Source organism: Macrobrachium nipponense, chromosome 10 (assembly GCF_015104395.2).
Source record: "Macrobrachium nipponense isolate FS-2020 chromosome 10, ASM1510439v2, whole genome shotgun sequence".
Classification (NCBI taxonomy): domain Eukaryota; kingdom Metazoa; phylum Arthropoda; class Malacostraca; order Decapoda; family Palaemonidae; genus Macrobrachium; species Macrobrachium nipponense.
The window spans coordinates 74,452,329-74,471,196 of NC_087204.1; the positions used below are offsets into that span (position 1 = coordinate 74,452,329).

Here is an 18,868-nt window from a genome sequence, read left to right on the forward strand (position 1 = left end):
TTAACCTCTTTAAAACTAAACAAAGAAACAGACTGAAAACAAGGACAGTTAATGGAGCTCTTATCTCTGCTAGTTGCACGTTTATCATGTTCAGCTGGTGAGTCTCCACCTATAACAATATCATCCAGATATGGATAAGCAAAATCATAAGAAGCTAACAATTGGGAAATGAACCTCTGAAATATTGCAGGAGCAGAATGGATACCAAATGGTAACCGTAAATATCTATATACACCAAATGTTTTGTTTGTTTGTATGGTGTTTTTAACTTGCATGGAACCAGTGGTTATTCAGCAACGGGACCAAAGGCTTTACGGGAGTTCCGAACCACGTCGAGAGTGAACTTCTATCACCAGAAAGACACATCTCTGACTCCTCAATGGAATGGCCGAGAATCGAACCCGCGACCATAGAGGTGGAACGCTAGTACCATACCAACCACGCCGCTGAGGCGCTCTAGACCCAAGTGTGTGTTAATTACCAAATATTTACGGTCTTCTGGAGCAACTTCCATTTGTAAATAAGCATTCTTGAGATCAAGTTTGGTATAATACTTATATCCAGACATTGGAAATTAATTCTGACATACCTATTAGGTAATGGGAATTTAGATTCATGAATTTCATTTATTTTACGAAAATCCCCACAAACCGTAAGGGATCCATTCTGCTTCCTGACAGTAATAATTGGTGGGGCATAATCTGAGAATTCTACTCTTTCTATAATCTTATTTTTTTCAAGCTCTTGCAGCGCACTCTCAGCCTCACTACGTAACGTCAGTGGCACCGTGCTGACCTTCTGAAAAACGGGAACATGACCAACTTAAGGATACAACCGGGCTTGACAATTCTTAATAGATTTCAAACTATCTACAGTATAGTTTTCCACAGGATCTTTAATGTTTAACTGATGGACATTAATTACATTGCACTTATCTATTAGGTTCCTACCAATCAAGTTATTTGGAGAGTCTGACCCAACAATTATGAATTCAACTTCTGAATGATTTTGCTGTTTGTATTGAAAATTTGAAACTTTGACCTTACCAAAATACTTTAATTGGCACTTGGTTATAACACTGCAAATTAGTTTTACAGTTCGGTAATGTACAATTTAACTTCTTGAAATCATCATACTTTAATGTGGAAATAGCTGAAACGGTGTCAATTTCAAATAAAAATGGCTCATGATTCAATTGACAACTAACATAAGGTTGAACAGAACTCTTGTTTACCATACACTTTAAATCAAGTGACTCCTCATCATTGGATTCCTCTTCTTGGATTATAAGTTCCAGGGCTGCCGAAGTGTGGAAATGACGTCACTAATACGGCTTATCTTGTCCACATCGTGATTAGGTGTGGAGTGTGGAATCCACACGTAAAAATTTCCACGCTTTTTACTTAAAAAGCGTATGCTAGTTAAAATCTAATAATAAATTATGAAAATTGTTTACTATTCTATTTTATAAGTCTCACACACAAATATCCATAAAAATAAATAATTAATTTTATCCTTTTTAATTTGTGGATGCGTTTGGATGTTTATCAGATGCATAACGCTGACCGTTGATTCATGTGCAAACCAAGACCTAGAATATAAGCTAGATCTTGACCGTACGAACTGGCTGGCTCCAGCTCCAACTAGCCTCAGTTACCTATTCAAAATTATGTTCAATCTGGTCCTCAACAAAATCTACATTTATTCTTTTTCATAATACTAGAGAGTATTCTTATTTTGCTAGTTTTCATAGTTTTATGTTCTTAAAATTTTGTGAAATATATGCATACATTCATACTGCCATTTGGTAGCCAATTATTTTTCAGCGATGACTTTACAGCTTTGCAATACACATTGCAAATTTTGCAAGTGAAAATGATTAATGTGCCTGTATAATCAGTTTGGTTATTCTACAACTACGGTGAACAAACTTTTGAAATGAACGGGCTTTAATGATTTCATAACTATAATTCGTATAACGTAAGGCCTTAGCAAAAATCATAGGCCTAGTTTACCTGTATAGATGATACCGCTCATGATTTCGTTGTCAGTTGATATTGCCCTAAATGAATGTGTGTATAACAACGATAAAAGTGAGAAATTGCATAATGCAGTGGTAATTAAATCTTCATGTAAAATTAAATGGTTCAGTACATTAGACTAAGTCCAGGATACGTTGCCATTTTACTCTTTTCTCTAAAAAATAAGACATAGTATTATAACACCGGTGCTTACTATTACATTTGCAGCTTCATTCTTTATGAAAGTGATTGTAATTATGTAATAGCAATGATACAGTACAGTGATAATTATTTTTTCAAGTTCACTTGCGAGCATATAACCAACAGTGTTAGTTGGCCCAAGATATAGGTCTAGTCATTATATTTATGGCAATAATGCCGGATTGAACATCATTATAAATTTGTCGTTACATTTCATTACGATGATGTGATTAAGATGCCTTATATATATAAACTTGTTGTAAAACACCTATGTTACTTTTTTCATCGTCAAATTGAATGTGTCATTCCAGTTGTTCATCATCAAATTAAAGGAGTACCGACTGTTGTTGAGAAGTGCTTCTTTTACCCTCTCAAAAAAAAAAAAAAACTAGAATCAAAATCTAACTAAATGTTTAAACAATATTAGCTAAAAACTTATCTATATAAAATAAAAAAAAGAAAAAGCTTCTGGTTGGGAATTCATACCGCTAAGTTTTGAGCACTTACAAGATCACGATAAACATTCCATCGAGTTCGATTAAGTCAAATATATTGCATAACTGGCAACTGTCTGAGACCGTGTGTGGATTTCCTCAGTGTGGAAATCTGGCAGCCCTGAATACCTTCATGAGTCTTCAAGTTGGGTTTCGTCATTAGCGGCGCTCTTGTGAAAATTAACCTGAAGCTGCTGTACAAGCCTAAGAGGACAATTGTCATAACTTAATACTTTCGCGGGCTTAAGGTAGATTAAATACACACTTCGTGTAAAGTACTCAGAGCTTTATAGTTCCTTCACGCCGTTACAGGTGGTATAACTTACGCATAGCGTTATCCTGGCTGCCATTTTTAGGATCTTGTTTACAAGATTAATTTGCTTACATCTTTTTGACAGGGTCCAGCTGGCCAGCATTACAAAGTAGGAAAATAGTAATGTATCTCTATATCAGGGTTGTAACAGTAGCTATATGCAGTATGTATGCTGTATTTTTTTCAGTTTTAGACATCAAAGGTAGTGTTGGAATTGTTTAACAACGGTATTCTGAAACACCCTTGGGGAGATCCGGTCAGGACGACGTAAACAGAACGTAAAAAACAACTTCGATTTTAAGTTGAAATAGGCATTTTTTTGATAATTCACAGAACGTTCAAAAAGTTGTCATATATCTACTGTCTTATTAATCACTGACTTCTCATTTTGCCTTAACATGAAAACTGTGTGTGTGTGTGTGTGTGTGTAAAACACACTCGATCGGTGGCCTAGGCAAAACATTCAGTTACACTTCTTTACAGTATCATGGGATTTCTGAATGACGAGTCCAGCACAAATTGATTTTAATGACACTGCCTGAAAGTAATCTATCTTTGTATATTTTACCGTAAGTTATTTTTCATCACATAATAGGCTAATATAGAAGCTTCACTTGTATGTGTGTTTACATGTATGGCATTTCATGATTTCAACAACAGAAGTCTTTCGGTTTCGGCCGTGTAGTGTGTCTTCCGAGTTCCGGCCGACGTTGGCGACGAAGCAATTTCGTTATAATGAGACTCCTGTTTTACAACTATTAACGTCAGTAATTTTATTTAATAATTTATGAAAGAGGTGAAGATAACTTTCTACTTATATAATATCAACAGATTGATTTGAGAACGTAAACTGATAGGATTTTATAGAAAAGATGGTTTGTTGAGTGTCTTCAAGTAATTTCGCTTAAGTTCCTACAGCAATTTTACAACTGAAGGATACGGGTATGGTAGAAATCAATTAATTTATATTTTACTGGACATTAGTTGCCTTGTGAATGAAAAGGTATTGGTAGATCTATATAACTATTCCGCGGCGAGCTAGTCTATGGCAGTTGACCTTTTTCTATGCAGTTTTACCTTCGTTTCGCGAACCAATGATCAGCGTAAGGCTACTGAAACCCTATAGGCTAGGTATATCCCAAAATTATTGCGGACTACAGCGGATATTGGTGATTTGGTAAAGGCATTGTAGGTAGGTGAAAATGCAAGAGCGAAATAGGCATACAAGGAGGTATTCTAACATTGCCATGGCAACTTGTATCTATAGGTTCAGATCCTGAAAAGGGTAAACTTTTTTGGGTTGGGGTGTGGGGAAGTGATACAAGGATTGGTTTTAAGTGGTCCATGATACTTAAATGAAGGGTGATAAAGTACAGCGTGCACTAGCTAAGTAAGGACCTGGTAACTTAGGCTTATGTTAGTGGTCTACCAGGCTATGACCTGATACCTAAGGTTTAGGTTAGGTAAGGGTAGATTCCCAGCCAATAATTTTTAATGTCAAGTTCCCAAAGTTAGGTTAAGTTGCAGTCCAGGAGTTGGCAAAAAAAGTCTGGCTATGTAAGGCCTTCTGTGCCTTGGTTACAATGGGTTGCAACCCTGTTATTTTAATTCACAGTTCCATAAATTATAGTAGGGGGTGGGGGACGGTCATGAGAGCGAATCCCCCCGGCATCCTAGGTGGGATCCCCTGATAGGTGAAGTAAGTCAATGATTTTTCACCCACCCAAATACCCGGCTTTCCATCAAGGTTGTATTACATAGGAAAAAAAAAACGTGCATTTTGGCCAAGCCCGACGTGCTAGATATAAGGCTTTTTTTTTTTTTAATCAGTTCAAATGCAAATTTCCTTGAAAATTGTAGCACAGTAATACTTTGATAAAAGAGACAACTTTCACAGTAATACCTGGATAAAGGGGATAGTCTTCACAGTAATACCTGGATAAAAGGACTGTCACCACAGTAATACCTGGATAAAAGGGAGGGACAGCATAGTAATACCTGGACAGTCACCACATTAATGCCTGGGTGAAGGTGATAGACAGCACAGTAATACCTGGATAAAAGGGAGTGTCACCACAGAACACAACACTGGATAAATGGGACAGTCACTACAATAATTCCTGGAACAAAGTGATAGTTACTTTAGTAATACCTGGATAAAAGGGACAGTAATACCTATCAGTTCACCCCCACGACTGTTAGAAGGGTAAACGTCCACGTGTAAAAAGTAGAACTGTCAGTCGGACCATCGCTCATTTGCCAGAAGAGTGACACAACTCAAAAAATGTGTTTTGAGCTATTGATACCAGCAGATAGCTTGTTCTTTATTCCATATTGTGGTAAAAACTTCTTATTTGTATTTGTCATTAAAACAGCTCATTAAAAGAATCATCTAAATATAAATGGACAAAGTATAGAGAATTTCAACTTTAGATTGCTTCTCCCGAAATATAACAATTTTCGACTTAAGACACACTTCTGGCAAATGAGCGAATATATACTCATATCCTAATTTTGATCCTCATTTAACTTTGATGTTAAAATTAGTGATATAAGTGAATTATAAAGTCTGACAATTTGGTTTTTCTTCATTTATTTAATGATTAGAACTCGGTATTAAGAATATTCTTATTTTTTGTTATTATTATTATATTATTATTATTTTATTATTATTATTATTATTATTATTATTATTTGTCAATTATGTAAGTAAATCCCTATGCAGTATTCTTGCTTAAGATTTGCAAAGTCTCATGTCCAATTACCCTTTTTGGGCATATTTCGGTACTAGCTATGATTTATTTTTCCTGTGATGCAGTTGAGTCATCAAGGAGTCTATTGTTATTTCAATGGAATAGATAAATTGAAAAGTAGAGTGACATTTTCTCCTTCTGTTCTAAGTCAAATGGACAATTTCCCCACAGTCCAGACCTTAAAGGGGAACTTCTGGTTGCATTTCAGATGTTCCATATGTAGTATTATTCCTTTTAAATACCCCGGTGAAAATTTTTTTTGGAAAGGGGCATTTTCTTATTTTTCACAAACAATTTTCTATTGCACCATGGGCGCAGCCATTTATGTGTGGCTCATCTGTTATGCGTGACGTCATGTCGCGGTATGCTCAGACAAGCGAAACTATTCCGCCAGGCATGCTGGCTACACAATTCATGGACACACACACACACCCACGTTTAAAAACTGCCGTTCACCCCAACACAACACGCACATTTCGATTGTCAAGAATAAATTTTAATTCAAATGCATACAGGTGGAGGCACCATAGAATAGATAGCTGTAAATAACCGCCGTATCTTTGTTGGTACCGTGGTGTGTTCAGAGAGAACAGACCTTCATTTCACGTTGATCTATTTTCACTCATAACTGTGGCCACCACGATTTCCTTTAAGGAGAAAAAGGTTCCTGAATATGCGATGCCAAAAAAAAAGAAAAACTACCTGACCACTGTTTGTAATCCTGAAAAAATCATCATTAAGAGCTGTCGCCATTTTCTCTCTCTCTCTCTCTTGGTAATGTTGCAACATCACATATATTACACACTTGCGCATGCGCGGTTTGCTTTCGTAAGGGCTGTCACTATTGCCATGAGTGGTGGGTCTCAATATGTAGTCCCTTTCAGGTGTGCGCAGTTCTGCTTTAGTACTTTTGATTCACCCGTGTACTTTGGCGTTCCTCGTTCGTAGACAGTATGTCTAAAATGTGACTTGTCTTTGGTACATTATAACATATTTATATTACCTATATATAGATATTATATATATATATATATATATATATTATATATATATATATATATATATATATATATAGATAGATAGATAGATAGATAGATAGATAGATAGATAGTAGATGAAGATGATAGATAGATAGATAATAGATAAGATAGATAGATAGATAGATAGATAGATAGATAGATAGATAGATAGATAGATAGATAGATAGATAGATAAACTTAAATGGACAGAATATTATTAATAAAAACCTCAATTGGAGTATCATACACGAAAAATGGTATGCACGCATTAACTTTCCCATCCCAAACGGAGTAATTCACATGACTGTCATATGTAAATATACCAATACACCGTTTTTATACACAAAAATACAGTCTCTCTCTCTCTCTCTCTCTCTCTCTCTCTCTCTCTCTCTCTCTCTCTCTCAGTGCCATTTTGCTTGGTGAGACGTTCCCGTGCACAGACTGATTAATCATCAGATATCCCCCGTTTAACTGTTCATGAACTGTTGGTGATAAGATTAGTGTGAAAATAGTAGGATAAAGCGTCTACTATGTTAGTTTATCATGTGAAATACTGTAAATCAGATCAAGATGGCAGTAAATTCCAACTGTGGAAAAAAATGGCAAAATTTAGCGTGTTTAGCAGATTCGCGATACGATGAGGTAGCAGGAAGGGAGCTGGCATTTCTCATCTATGAGATCAGCAACAGCCCTAACCAAAAAGATACAAAAGCATTCATAGACATATCAGAAGGCTATGATCCTTCAAACTGGAACAAATCTACAGAAAACATCTTGAAAATAATTGAAGAAGTTCCAATAAAATCCAAGTGGTCAAGAGACTCATAAAGAAAATTTACATCAATCAGCATATTCCGACAAAGAAAATGAATAAGGTGAACATTGTGAATATCCTAATTGATGCAATAGGAAAAAGAAGCCAAAAGCATGCAAACTGTGGTATGGCATAGTTAATCCACAAAACCTGATCAGAAAATGTTCTGCATGCAACATTCTGACGCATCCTCAATGTGCTGAAGTAATGCAAGATATGAGTAAGGATACCAGAATATTTTGCTCAACATGTCTTATCATGGATAGACAATTGTTATTAAATCAAGACTTAATGTACAAATAGTTGAGGATGAAGAAGAAGAGGAAGAGGAAGAAGAAGAGGAAAACGGAAGAGAAGTGAACAAAACTGAAATGACAGAAAATAATAAGGAAAAAGAACAAGATAAAAGTATGGATGCAGAGATACTCATTGATACTACATATGAGGCAATCAAGCAGCATCCATACGAAGAAATAAATTACGACATGACAACACAAAAGAAAATCCCGAAGAGGCTCTACCCAGATCTGCACACTGATGGGAAAGAGGAAAAAATAGACAAGAAAGACAAAGTCTGCAACCTTTTGAAAAGAGGGAATTGCAGATTCGGAGAAAGATGTTACTACAAACATCCCTAGGTATGTCACAACTATGAAATCTATGGTAAATGTGCATACCTAGATGGCTATGAGGATGATTGCAGAGATCTACATCCAAAAATATGCAAAAAGCTAAAAGAAGGAAAAGGATGCCAGTTCGACAAAAAATTTAAATATATGCACCCTGTAGCCATGAATCAAAATCAATTAAATAATCAATCAAATAAAATCCAAAATAAGAAAGAAACAAATAAAGAGAGGAACAAAGAATATGAGGTGAAGGAAAAAAGCAAGCCATCACCGCGATATGGTGTGCCAGCAAAGAATTTCCAAGCATCAACTCCAAGATACAGCTCAAGAGATAAATACGTACTGTATTTACGATACAAAAGGATATTGCAGCTACGGAGAAAATTGCAGATTCAGACACAAAATGAATAATTATGATGAAGGAAGATCAAATATTATGGTAAAGTTGGATTTTTTAATGTTAGAATTTCTGGAAATGAAGAAAAGAACAACATACCAGAACAGGAAAGAGACGTGGGAAAATCGTTATTATTACCCATATTAAATGAAGGAGAAAACACGCAAACCATCATAGTGATGAATGCGCAGGGTTTAGTTACGAGTAACTCAAAAAGAAAAATAGAGTACTTAGAAGAACTAACCCCAATTGAAAAGAAAATAGATATAATGAATATAAGTGAAACCTGTTATTCCCAAGAGACTGGGAATGACGATCAAATAAAAGGATTCCAAACTTAGATCAGATAGAAAAAATAGGAATCAAGGGGAACCGCAATATATGGGAAAGACAAAAAACAAGGAAAAATATATGAGAAATATAGTAACTCAGAATGTAAACTAATAGCGGTAGAATTTGAATCTGAAAAATTAATGAACATAGTAATATATAGACCCCCTAATACTAAAGAGTTTGACACAATAATAGAAAAATTGGATGATATATGTAGAAATCACAAGGACTGAACTATTCTCCTATCCGGAGACTTTAAGTTTCCTTTCGTAGACTGGAAAGAACGAATAGGAGATTGTGGTTGTATTTATACATATAAAAAAGAGAGTAATAGTAGTGCAGAAGATAAGAGGCAATTCGAAAAGCTATTAGATATGCTACTAGAATACAACATTCAACAAATAAATCACCTGCCAACAAGAAAGGAAAATACTTTAGACCTAGTATTTGTAAACGAGGTGAATTATGTTAAAGAAATAATAGTTTATAATGCGAGTATTTCAGACCATAATGTCATAGAATTAACAGTCCATTCCAAAGCAAGTGAAAACAGAGATAAGCAAGAAATGAAAAAGTGGGAAGGATATGGAGAATCCAACTTCTACAGTAAAAATATAAAATGGTCAGAAATAAGTGAAGAATTAAACAAAGATTGGGATAACATTTTGATCTTGTTCCAGAAAATCAGAAAGTGGAAAATAGGTCTTGCAAAAGAAAAAAATGCATGGAAAGTGATAAAACTAAAAAGTAAGATAGAAAATGCAGAACAAAAGATTATACAATCAAAAGAAAATGAAAAACAGGACTTGGAGGAAAAACCCTAGTAAATATCAAAACCTCAAACTATTATACTCGTATGCAAAAAAGATGAGTAAAAGAAGAATAGAAATAGGCCCTCTAAGAATTGAAGGGAGATTAACGAATGAAAAAAAGGAAATATGCAACATATTGGCAGAACGATATAAGAGAATTCACCCCTAGAATTGATAATGAAGATAATGATATAGAAGTAAGGGATGAAAATAGTGAATATTTAGCAGACATAGATATTAATGAAGCTGATATTGTGCAGGGTATTAATGAAATTAAAAATGGAGCTGCAGCAGGGCCTGATGGTGTCCCTGCTATTTTGTTAAAGAAAGTAGTTCATTCTATCGCAAAGCCACTTGCAATATTATTAAGACAAAGTGTAGATACAGGCAAGATTCATGATGAGCAAAAATTAGCATATATTACCCCTACTTTCAAAAGTGGATCAAGACTAGAGGCAAGTAATTATAGGCCTGTGAGTCTAACATCACATATTATGAAAGTGTATGAAAGGGTAATGAAGAAAAATATGAAACATTTAATAAAAAATTATTCATTTAATATAGGACAACATGGTTTCGTACCTGGAAAAAGTACACAAACCCAGCTGTTATCCACCGTGAGAACATATACAAAAATATGAAAAGCGGAAATGAAACAGATGTGGTTTATCTAGACTTTGCAAAAGCTTTTGACAAGGTAGAACATAATATATTAGCGAAGAAAATTAGAAAACATAATATAGTGGATAAAGTAGGAAGATGGTCAAAAGAATTTTTACACAACAGAAAACAGATAGTTATTGCAAACGATGAGAAATCGGAAGAAGCTAAGGTAATATCCGGTGTGCCACAAGGTACGGTGTTAGCTGCATTACTGTTTGTTATTATGATTGCAGACATAGACAGTAATGTTAAGGACTCTGTAGTGAGTAGTTTCGCCGATGACACAAGAATAAGTAGAGAAATTACATGTGATGAAGATAGGAACGCGCTACAAAGAGACCTTAACAAAGTATATGATTGGGTATTGGTAAATAGGATGGTATTTAACTTTGATTAATTTGAATCAATAAATTATGGAGACCGAGAAAGAAAGCTATATGCATATAGGGGACCTGATAATGAGACAATCACAAATAAGGAAGCAGTTAAAGACCTTGGTGTTATGATGAATAGGAACATGTTATGCAATGATCAAATAGCAATTCTATTGGCAAAATGTAAAGCAAAAATGGGAATGTTGTTACGGCACTTCAAAACTAGAAAAGCTGAACACATGATTATGTTTTATAAAACATATGTTCGTAGTTCACTTGAATACTGCAATATGACCCAAAACTATACCAGGAAAAATAAGGAAAGCACACAGGACATAAATCCACTATGCACCAGCATTGATAATGCAGCATCTATTCAGTGCGTTGCCAGCTCATCTGAGGAATATATCAGGAGTGAGTGTAGATGTGTTTAAGAATAAGCTCGTCAAATATCTAAGCTGCATCCCAGACCATCCAAGATTGGAAGATGCAAAATATACCGGAAGATGTACTAGCAACTCTCTGGTAGACATTAGAGGTTCCTCACACTGAGGGACCTGGGGCAACCTGAACAAGATGTAAGGTCTCTCTCTCTCTCTCTCTCTCTCTCTCTCTCTTCTCTCTCTCTCTCTCTCTACTTATATCGAATGCAAAGCCTTACACCTAAAGGAAGAATTCCAGACCTTGGGCAAGATGAGAGAAGAGAGAGAGAGAGAGAGAATTCATGGGACACAAGGGTAATAAATGAAAAATCCCCGAATTTATTGCCATAGATGAGGTAAAAAAACACACACACACACACGGGAAGAGAGAGAGAGCAGACGAAAAAAGATACGGACTGCAAAAAATCCCTAATGTTCTTACAGACTTGAGAAAGAGAGAGAGAGAGATTTCAGTAATTTAAAACACCAAGAAACAAGACATAATTAAAAAAATTTCAGAATCATTCTTGCTATATTTTGATAAATCAAAATATCTTTCGTGGAAATAGAAAGTAAAAAAAAAATCGAGAGAGAAAGAGGAGGGTATTATGAAGTAGATACTTCAGATATGGATTTCAGTTTGAAAAGAATGTGGCCTTACCTGGTCTTGGCAGCAGCTGTTGTTGGGATGTTGTTCGAAATACGGAAGATCAATCATCTTGTTTGGTGTGGCTGCCTATTCGCTGGCGAAATTTCTCTCCTGACTGATGATGATAGAGCTGAACAGGCCAAGGAAAAGGGACTGAAGGAGAGAATTGCAGTCTTGCGAGATGCCATCCATTGCCAGAGAGAGCAGCGGGTGAACTTGGACAGGACAATTCTTCAGTTGCAACAGAGGCTCGACTACTATGAAGAGAGACAGAAGGGAAGAATGCACTCGTGCCAACCAGATCACTCAGGTGTTACAAGAGCAAGCCTGGCAAGACAAGGCCCCCTTGCTCCAAGCTGGAACGATAAAGAGAAGAGGGAGAAACGCCAGCTAGAAGACAAGATCCTCAAGATGGTAGAAGAAAATCAGCAGCTGAAGGACAACACGAAGGAAATCGGGCAGAGAAACGATGGCCTATGTGAGAGGATAAAGGATGTCTGCTTGAGAGACTCGAGAAACTCCTATGACTGAAGGAGAAAGACCTGCAGCTAAAGATGGCATAAGCGGCGCGGATGGCAAGGCTCATCCAGGAACAAGAATATGTGACCGAAAAGTGGGAATCCGAGAGGAAAGACCTCGAGTTGAGGTTTCATTGCCTGCAGAGGGAAGTGAAGGCCTCTGGAAGGAAAAGTGTGGACTCCAGTGTGAAGTTGAGGCGGCGAAACTCAAGAGGAACGAGCTGGCATTGCCTTCTAGAAGAGCTGGAAGATGAGGTTCGACAGCTGCAAGGAGCAAAAGAGAAAAAGGACCTCCTAACGGTTCTTTAGACGATAAAACACCATACAAACAAACTTCCATTTCCACCCTCTGGACTGCCTATAAAGGAAAACAATGTCAAATGTGAGATTATATTCAATGGAAAAATGTCTATATTTGAAAATATATGCAAAGAAAACACAATAACAAAGCGTATAATAAGTGACTTCTGATTCAAGCAATCACCATGACTGTTTATATTTTTATGTGTATATGCAATATGTGTGTGCATTGAATTCAAGAATCTGTGTAATAATGAATCTTAGCATCTCCAAGGCTCTCTACATATCGTTAATATTTAATGAGTAAGTGTTTAGGGATTTTTTAGGGTTTAGTAAGTGATTATGAATGTTTATGAGTAAGTGTTTAGTGAATGTATAGTTTATGGTTTAGTAAATGGTTTGTGAATGTATAGTGTGTAAGTTAAATATTCAGTGAATGTTTACTGAGTGTTTAGGGTTGAGTGAATGTTATTGAATGTTTATTGTGTAAGTATTCAGTGAATCTTTAGGGTTTTAGTGAATGTTTAGTGTGTATAAGTATTCAGTGAATGTTTACTGAGTGTTTAGGGTCTAGTGAAGGTTTTGTAAATGTTATTGAATGTTATTGTGTAAGTATTCAGGGAAGGTTTAGTAAGTCTTTACAGTTTTAGTGAATGTTAGTGAATGTTTGGTGTGTAAGTATTCACTGAATGTATTCAGAGAGTTTTTAGGGTTTAGTGAATGTTTTGTGTGTGAGTGTTTAGGGTTTAGTAAAGGTTTGGTGCATGTTAGTGTTTAGTGAATGTTAAGTGTATAAGTATTCAATGAATGTTTAGTGTGTAAGTATTCCGTAAATGTTTAGTTTGTAAGTATTCAGTGAATGTTTAGTGAGTGTTTAGATTCAGTTAATGTTTTGTGAATGTTTGTGTAGTGAGTGCTTAGTGAATGTTAGTGTTTAGCGAATGTTTAGTATGTAAGTGTTTATTGAGTGTTTAGTGAATGTCTTGTGAATGTTAGTGTTTGGTTGATGTTTAGTGTGTAAGTGTTTATTGGGTGTTTAATGAGTGATGAGTCGATGGGCAATCACTGTTTAGTGTTTAATGAGTGTTTAGGAGTTTAATGAGCATTTAGCATTTAATGAATGTTTAGGTTTTAGTGAGTGCTTAGTGAATGTTTACTGAGGGTTTAGTGTATAGTGAGTACTTAATGAGTGTTTAGTGTATAGTGAGTGCTTGGCGATTGTTTAGTGTTTAATTAATGTTTAGGATTAATTGAGTGTTTAGTGAATGTTTACTGAGTGTTTGAGATATAGTGAGTATTTAGTGAGTTTAGCGTATAGTGAGTGTTGAGCACTCAGTGAGTGTATAGTCTTATTGAGTGCGAGTGTAAAGTAAATGTGTTTAGTGAGTGTGTATTGTGAATACTAGTGTTTAATGATTGTACATTTATGTCTAGTTAGTGCGCAGTGACTGTATGCAAAGAAAGTCCTGTAATTTAGATCTTGACCGCAGTGGTTGGAGTGCTTGGGCGCCAACCGGTTTTTGTAAGGTAAATTTTCTCTGTGAAATTGGGTCCATTAATAATGATAATAATAATAACAATAATATCAGCAACACTAATAATAACAATAGTGAAAATAGTACTAATAGTAATATCAGTAATAAGGTAGTAGTCAAAAAGATATATAATAATTTTTACAATTAACAATAATAGTAATATAGTGTAGTACTATGAGCTGGATCGAGAACTTTCAATATGGCCGCCTGATGTCACAATCTTGGCAGGAAGATCGCCACTCCAATGACTGACGCTCTATGGTTCAAACTTGCATAACTCAATCTAGAGTGAGAGGATTGAGTAGGTGTGTGTGTGTGTATTTCTATGCTATATTATGTGTGCATGTTATGTGTTATATATGCATGAGTTTGTCTATTCTGGCTATGTGTATATGTACAAGGTTGTGTGGATGTGTGTGCATGCACCCAATCTAAATAGAGCAAATTTGATATTATATTTTTGCCACTGAAATCGAGTATGTTTTTGTTGTTGATGCTTTTTTCTCCTTATGTCGATAATCAACAAAGTATTGCATATATCGATACCCTTAAGTTCCATGGATTCGTTAGGGAGTCACTAAGGAAAAATAATCCGAATAAATTTACTTATTAGGGAAACAATATCAATAAAAATAATTTTTTGAATTTTTTTTTTTAATTTAGAGAGTAATGACTGTGCGAGATGACGTTTACTATTTTTTTTTTAAATTTTCAAAAATAAAATAGTAAGTGAAATAAGCAAAATCACTGAAATTAAAGTCACAAGAATGGCTATAAACTTTAAGAAAATCATAAATTTGTTTCATAGGTAAGTAGTTTCTATTGATATTTATCTTAAAACCATTCCAAGTTAAAATAATCTGGTAGGTAATTTATAAAAAAATATTTTAAAATATGATTCCTCAGGGAGTAAATGGAACCAGCGTCATGGTTCCTGCTTCCGAAGATGCCTTCAAGATACTAAACTCTGATCTTAGCCAAAGGCCGAGAAGCGAAGAGCAGATGAGAGGGCCAACTGCTTACATCTCGGGGTGGGGGTATGCAGACCCTTAAGGGTCCCATACACTGAACGACTGTCGTTATCGACAAACACACACTTTGAGATCGTTCAGACCATGAAACTCGGCCCACTTTTGCATTCAGACAAGCCCATACACAATGTTTTTGCGAACAATACAGACTGTCATTCAGTGTATGGGGCCCTTTAGAAGTCCCAAGTTGAGACTTTCTGAAGGGGTGGAGAACCTACCTTCCTCTTTTTAGGCTGGAGATGTCAGCTAACAAAGATGATGATGGTGACCCCTATGAAACTTGCTGCAACACGGGAAAGGAGGGTGCTCTAGGCCATGGCAAGGAACTGCACTGATCAAGAGCAGAGTTTGTTCGGTGTGGCTGAGCCGAGCAGATCATGGTCACCACCACATAATTATGAGTGGTAATTGTCAGCAAACGTATTATCACTTTTTCCCAATTAACTTTTCTCCTTCAAGGCCAAAGCTCCAAGAAGAATAAAAAGGGATTCTGTATCTGTCATACTATGTGCTTGGACCTTAAGAGCCAAGACATGAGGACAGTACTTGACCATTCGCCTAGACGATGTTGGCATGCAATACCAAGGTATGTATAAACAAACCAGACTGAAGAGCAAACTCATTTGTACTGGTAAAGGCTCATCTCACTACCAAACGCTCTTGATAGCGAGAGCTAGAATTCATAAGAAATCCTGTGCTTGGTAAGAATCCCTACTTTGTAAGACAATAATCAGGCGACCTTGCCTCACCCTGGAGTGCTCTAAGAGTGCCAGGGAAACCAAGGGATATAGGCGCTCGGCGAGAGTCCCGATTCTTGTAATAACAATTATCAGGAATGCCCGTCTTGCCCGAGTATTTGGAAATCACAGAAAACCATAACACTGAGAATGTCAGAAGTTCCAAGTAATTCAATTGTTCAGCGAAACTCCCAATTCTTGTAATAACAATTAATGGAAATACCTCTCTCGCCCGAGTGTTTGGAAATCATAGGAAAGCAAAACACTGAGAATGACAGAAAAAACAAGGAACTCAAGTGCTCAGAAAGACTCCTGGTTATTGTAATAATTATTGGGAAATCTTGTCTCACCCGAGTGTTTGCAGATCATTGAAGATCAGAACACTCAGAGTGTGTTAGAAATTCCAAGGGATTTCAAGTGCTCGGGAGACTCCCAAATTCATGAAACGATCATCGGGGAGGGGTCCCTCTTCAACTCCTGTATAAATTGAGGAGGAAGAGACATCATATCTAGTCCTATATGCGAGCATTTAAGACTGGAATATGCACTCTAGGTTCCCAAAACGCAAGACCCCTCATGGGGATTGTGAGCTGGAATCCGTTCAAATGACAGAAAGAGCCAGGGAGAACACAGTCTCCAGGTGTCGAGACAGTGGGCAGATGATCCTTCCTCAATGTCGTGGACATACTTCCGGTGGGAAGACTGACTGACACGAAACTAGTTTTAGAGGCAAAATCTCTAGGACTAGCAGCAGAAGTGCGAACCGAAGTTTGAACTTTTATGACTTCTGACCCTGGACAGCGTGATGGACCCTCTTCCCGAAGAAACAGGAGAGCCAACAGAAGACCCAACTCCAACTGCCACCTCAGTTCGAGGAGACAGACTTAGAAGTCTTGTGACGAGATTTCTTTTGGTGGCAAGAGATACTCTCTCCTTCTCTGGCAGGGGAGCCTTTGAAGTCAAAAGGGAGGAAGTTGAAGACGATGATGATGATGACAAAGAGGGCGATGACACTTGACGAGCTCTCTTCCTCCTCGACTTCATCACCAACTTCTGCAAGACTTCTTCTATAGAACAAAGCACAGTCACCAGCAGAAGTAGAGTTAATACTCACAGGGCAGCCGCATAGACGCTGTCCAGTGACGAAACTTCAGGATTTACAGCAGCAAATAATTATGATTTTCAGCAGGGGAACAGTATACTCACACTCGAGGGCCAATGTTACAGCATGCTAATGAGTCACAAGTACAATTTCTAGGAAGATAGCCAACACAAAAAGATATCGGACCATCTACTGCTGTAATCTTTTATTGCTCACTGTTAGCCTGAAGAAGAAAGAAAATATGATTAAAAAATGAGGATACTCCTCTCGCATCCGAGGGCACTGCCTCTGAAATGAGAGGAGATCCCTCAAACATCAATACCACATGCCCACCCCACTCCTTCGCCCAGTTATAAGCTAGTGAATAGGACGGAGGAGAAAATAAAGGGCAAGGGCAACTTAAGAATTTTTTTCTTGGTAATTCTCCAAAGCGTAAATGTCAAATAAATATACTGTCCCACCCTGATATTAAAGGGCGAAAATATGTGATAAGGGTGTAGATACTACACCTTTGCCACCGAGCCTTAACAAATAAAGGGTGAAAGGTGGCTAGCAAGGCTTATACAAAAAGTAGTTTGTATATTAATTATTAAGGGTATCGGCGGCCTGTAATTTTGGCGAAATTGGCTCAAATTCGTGAAAATGAGTTATCGTCATATTTCCATACATCTGGATCCCGGCCATTGCCACACGTAAGATCATATCAATACGAAGCTTTTTAAATGGTTTAAAGGCCAATTTAAAGGCCACATCCAAGTAGAGAATTAAAGGTCTGGTTAGGGATGGTTTTACTATTTCATTTTCTATTCATTCTTTAAGTATTTGAGTTTCTTTTCATAGCATTTTGTTTCGTATGCCGTACAATATGTTTTCCTGATAAAGATGGCAACTCTTCCCATGACTGAATAATGCGAGCCACTTGTCTCGAGGGAGAATTCTTGTATTTTTTTTATGCAATCGTGTATTTGTTATTTTCAATCAATTGCAACACTTCCTCAGACTTTTAGACATCAATTGTGTATTATATATACTACTAACATGCCAAAAAAGAAGTTTAATAAACGAAGGGAAGCAAGCTCTCATAATATCAAAACTTATCTTGAAACTAAAAGTATAGAGAGCTAATGTAGCTTCTGACATGTCGCCACCTGCCATGTGTGCTGAAGAGATGCCAAATACTTCCTATTATGAAGCTCCGAGGGAAATCTATTATTCCTTTGCACAAATATATCAAGATGATGATGATGATGGCACCGACGACTTTGTTTTGAAGTTATCTGATGATGAGGAGGGGGAGGAGGAAGAGAATGAGCATTTTCAAGATGTAATTGCTTTCCCTGATGTAGCAGGTGATGTCAGTGTTTTATCAGGAGCCAACCTAAGGAGTTTTTTTTTATTGAGAAGTTATATGACTGAAAAAGAAGACGTTCTGAGTGTAAGCAATGATGGAGAAATAGTTTCATTACCCTTGAGAGCTCTAAAAGACGCTTTTAGTTCGACGTATTGCGGGCAGTGGGACAGCAATATAACACTTGAAATTGATAAAAACAGTTTTGATGTTGACTTGAAACTAACGTGTAAGTGTGAGGTGCCATCTGAAAGTGTGAAAACAGAACATATCGGTGAAACAACAGCTTCATTTATATATCAAAACATATTGCTGCAATAGAACATAATATCGGCTATGCACCAAGTTCATTGCTACCTATTATGAGAAAAACGACAGGAGAAAACCTGAAAGGCCTTCA

At 36.6% G+C, this 18,868-nt stretch overlaps 1 protein-coding gene across 2 annotated transcripts in view; it reads left to right on the forward strand.

Annotated features, from left to right (window-relative positions):
- The first annotated feature begins 2,849 nt into the window (after positions 1 to 2,849).
- The window catches only part of LOC135223703 (GTP-binding protein 128up), a 196,779-nt gene continuing 180,760 nt past the window's right edge, over positions 2,850 to 18,868 (forward strand). The window contains exon 1 of one of the 2 annotated variants that reach the window (XM_064262424.1): positions 2,850 to 2,964. The gene's annotated coding sequence lies outside the window, so the exon portion shown is untranslated. Of the gene's footprint in view, positions 2,965 to 3,772; positions 3,793 to 18,868 lie in introns of those variants that run through there. The other variant, XM_064262425.1, reaches the window with a different exon arrangement.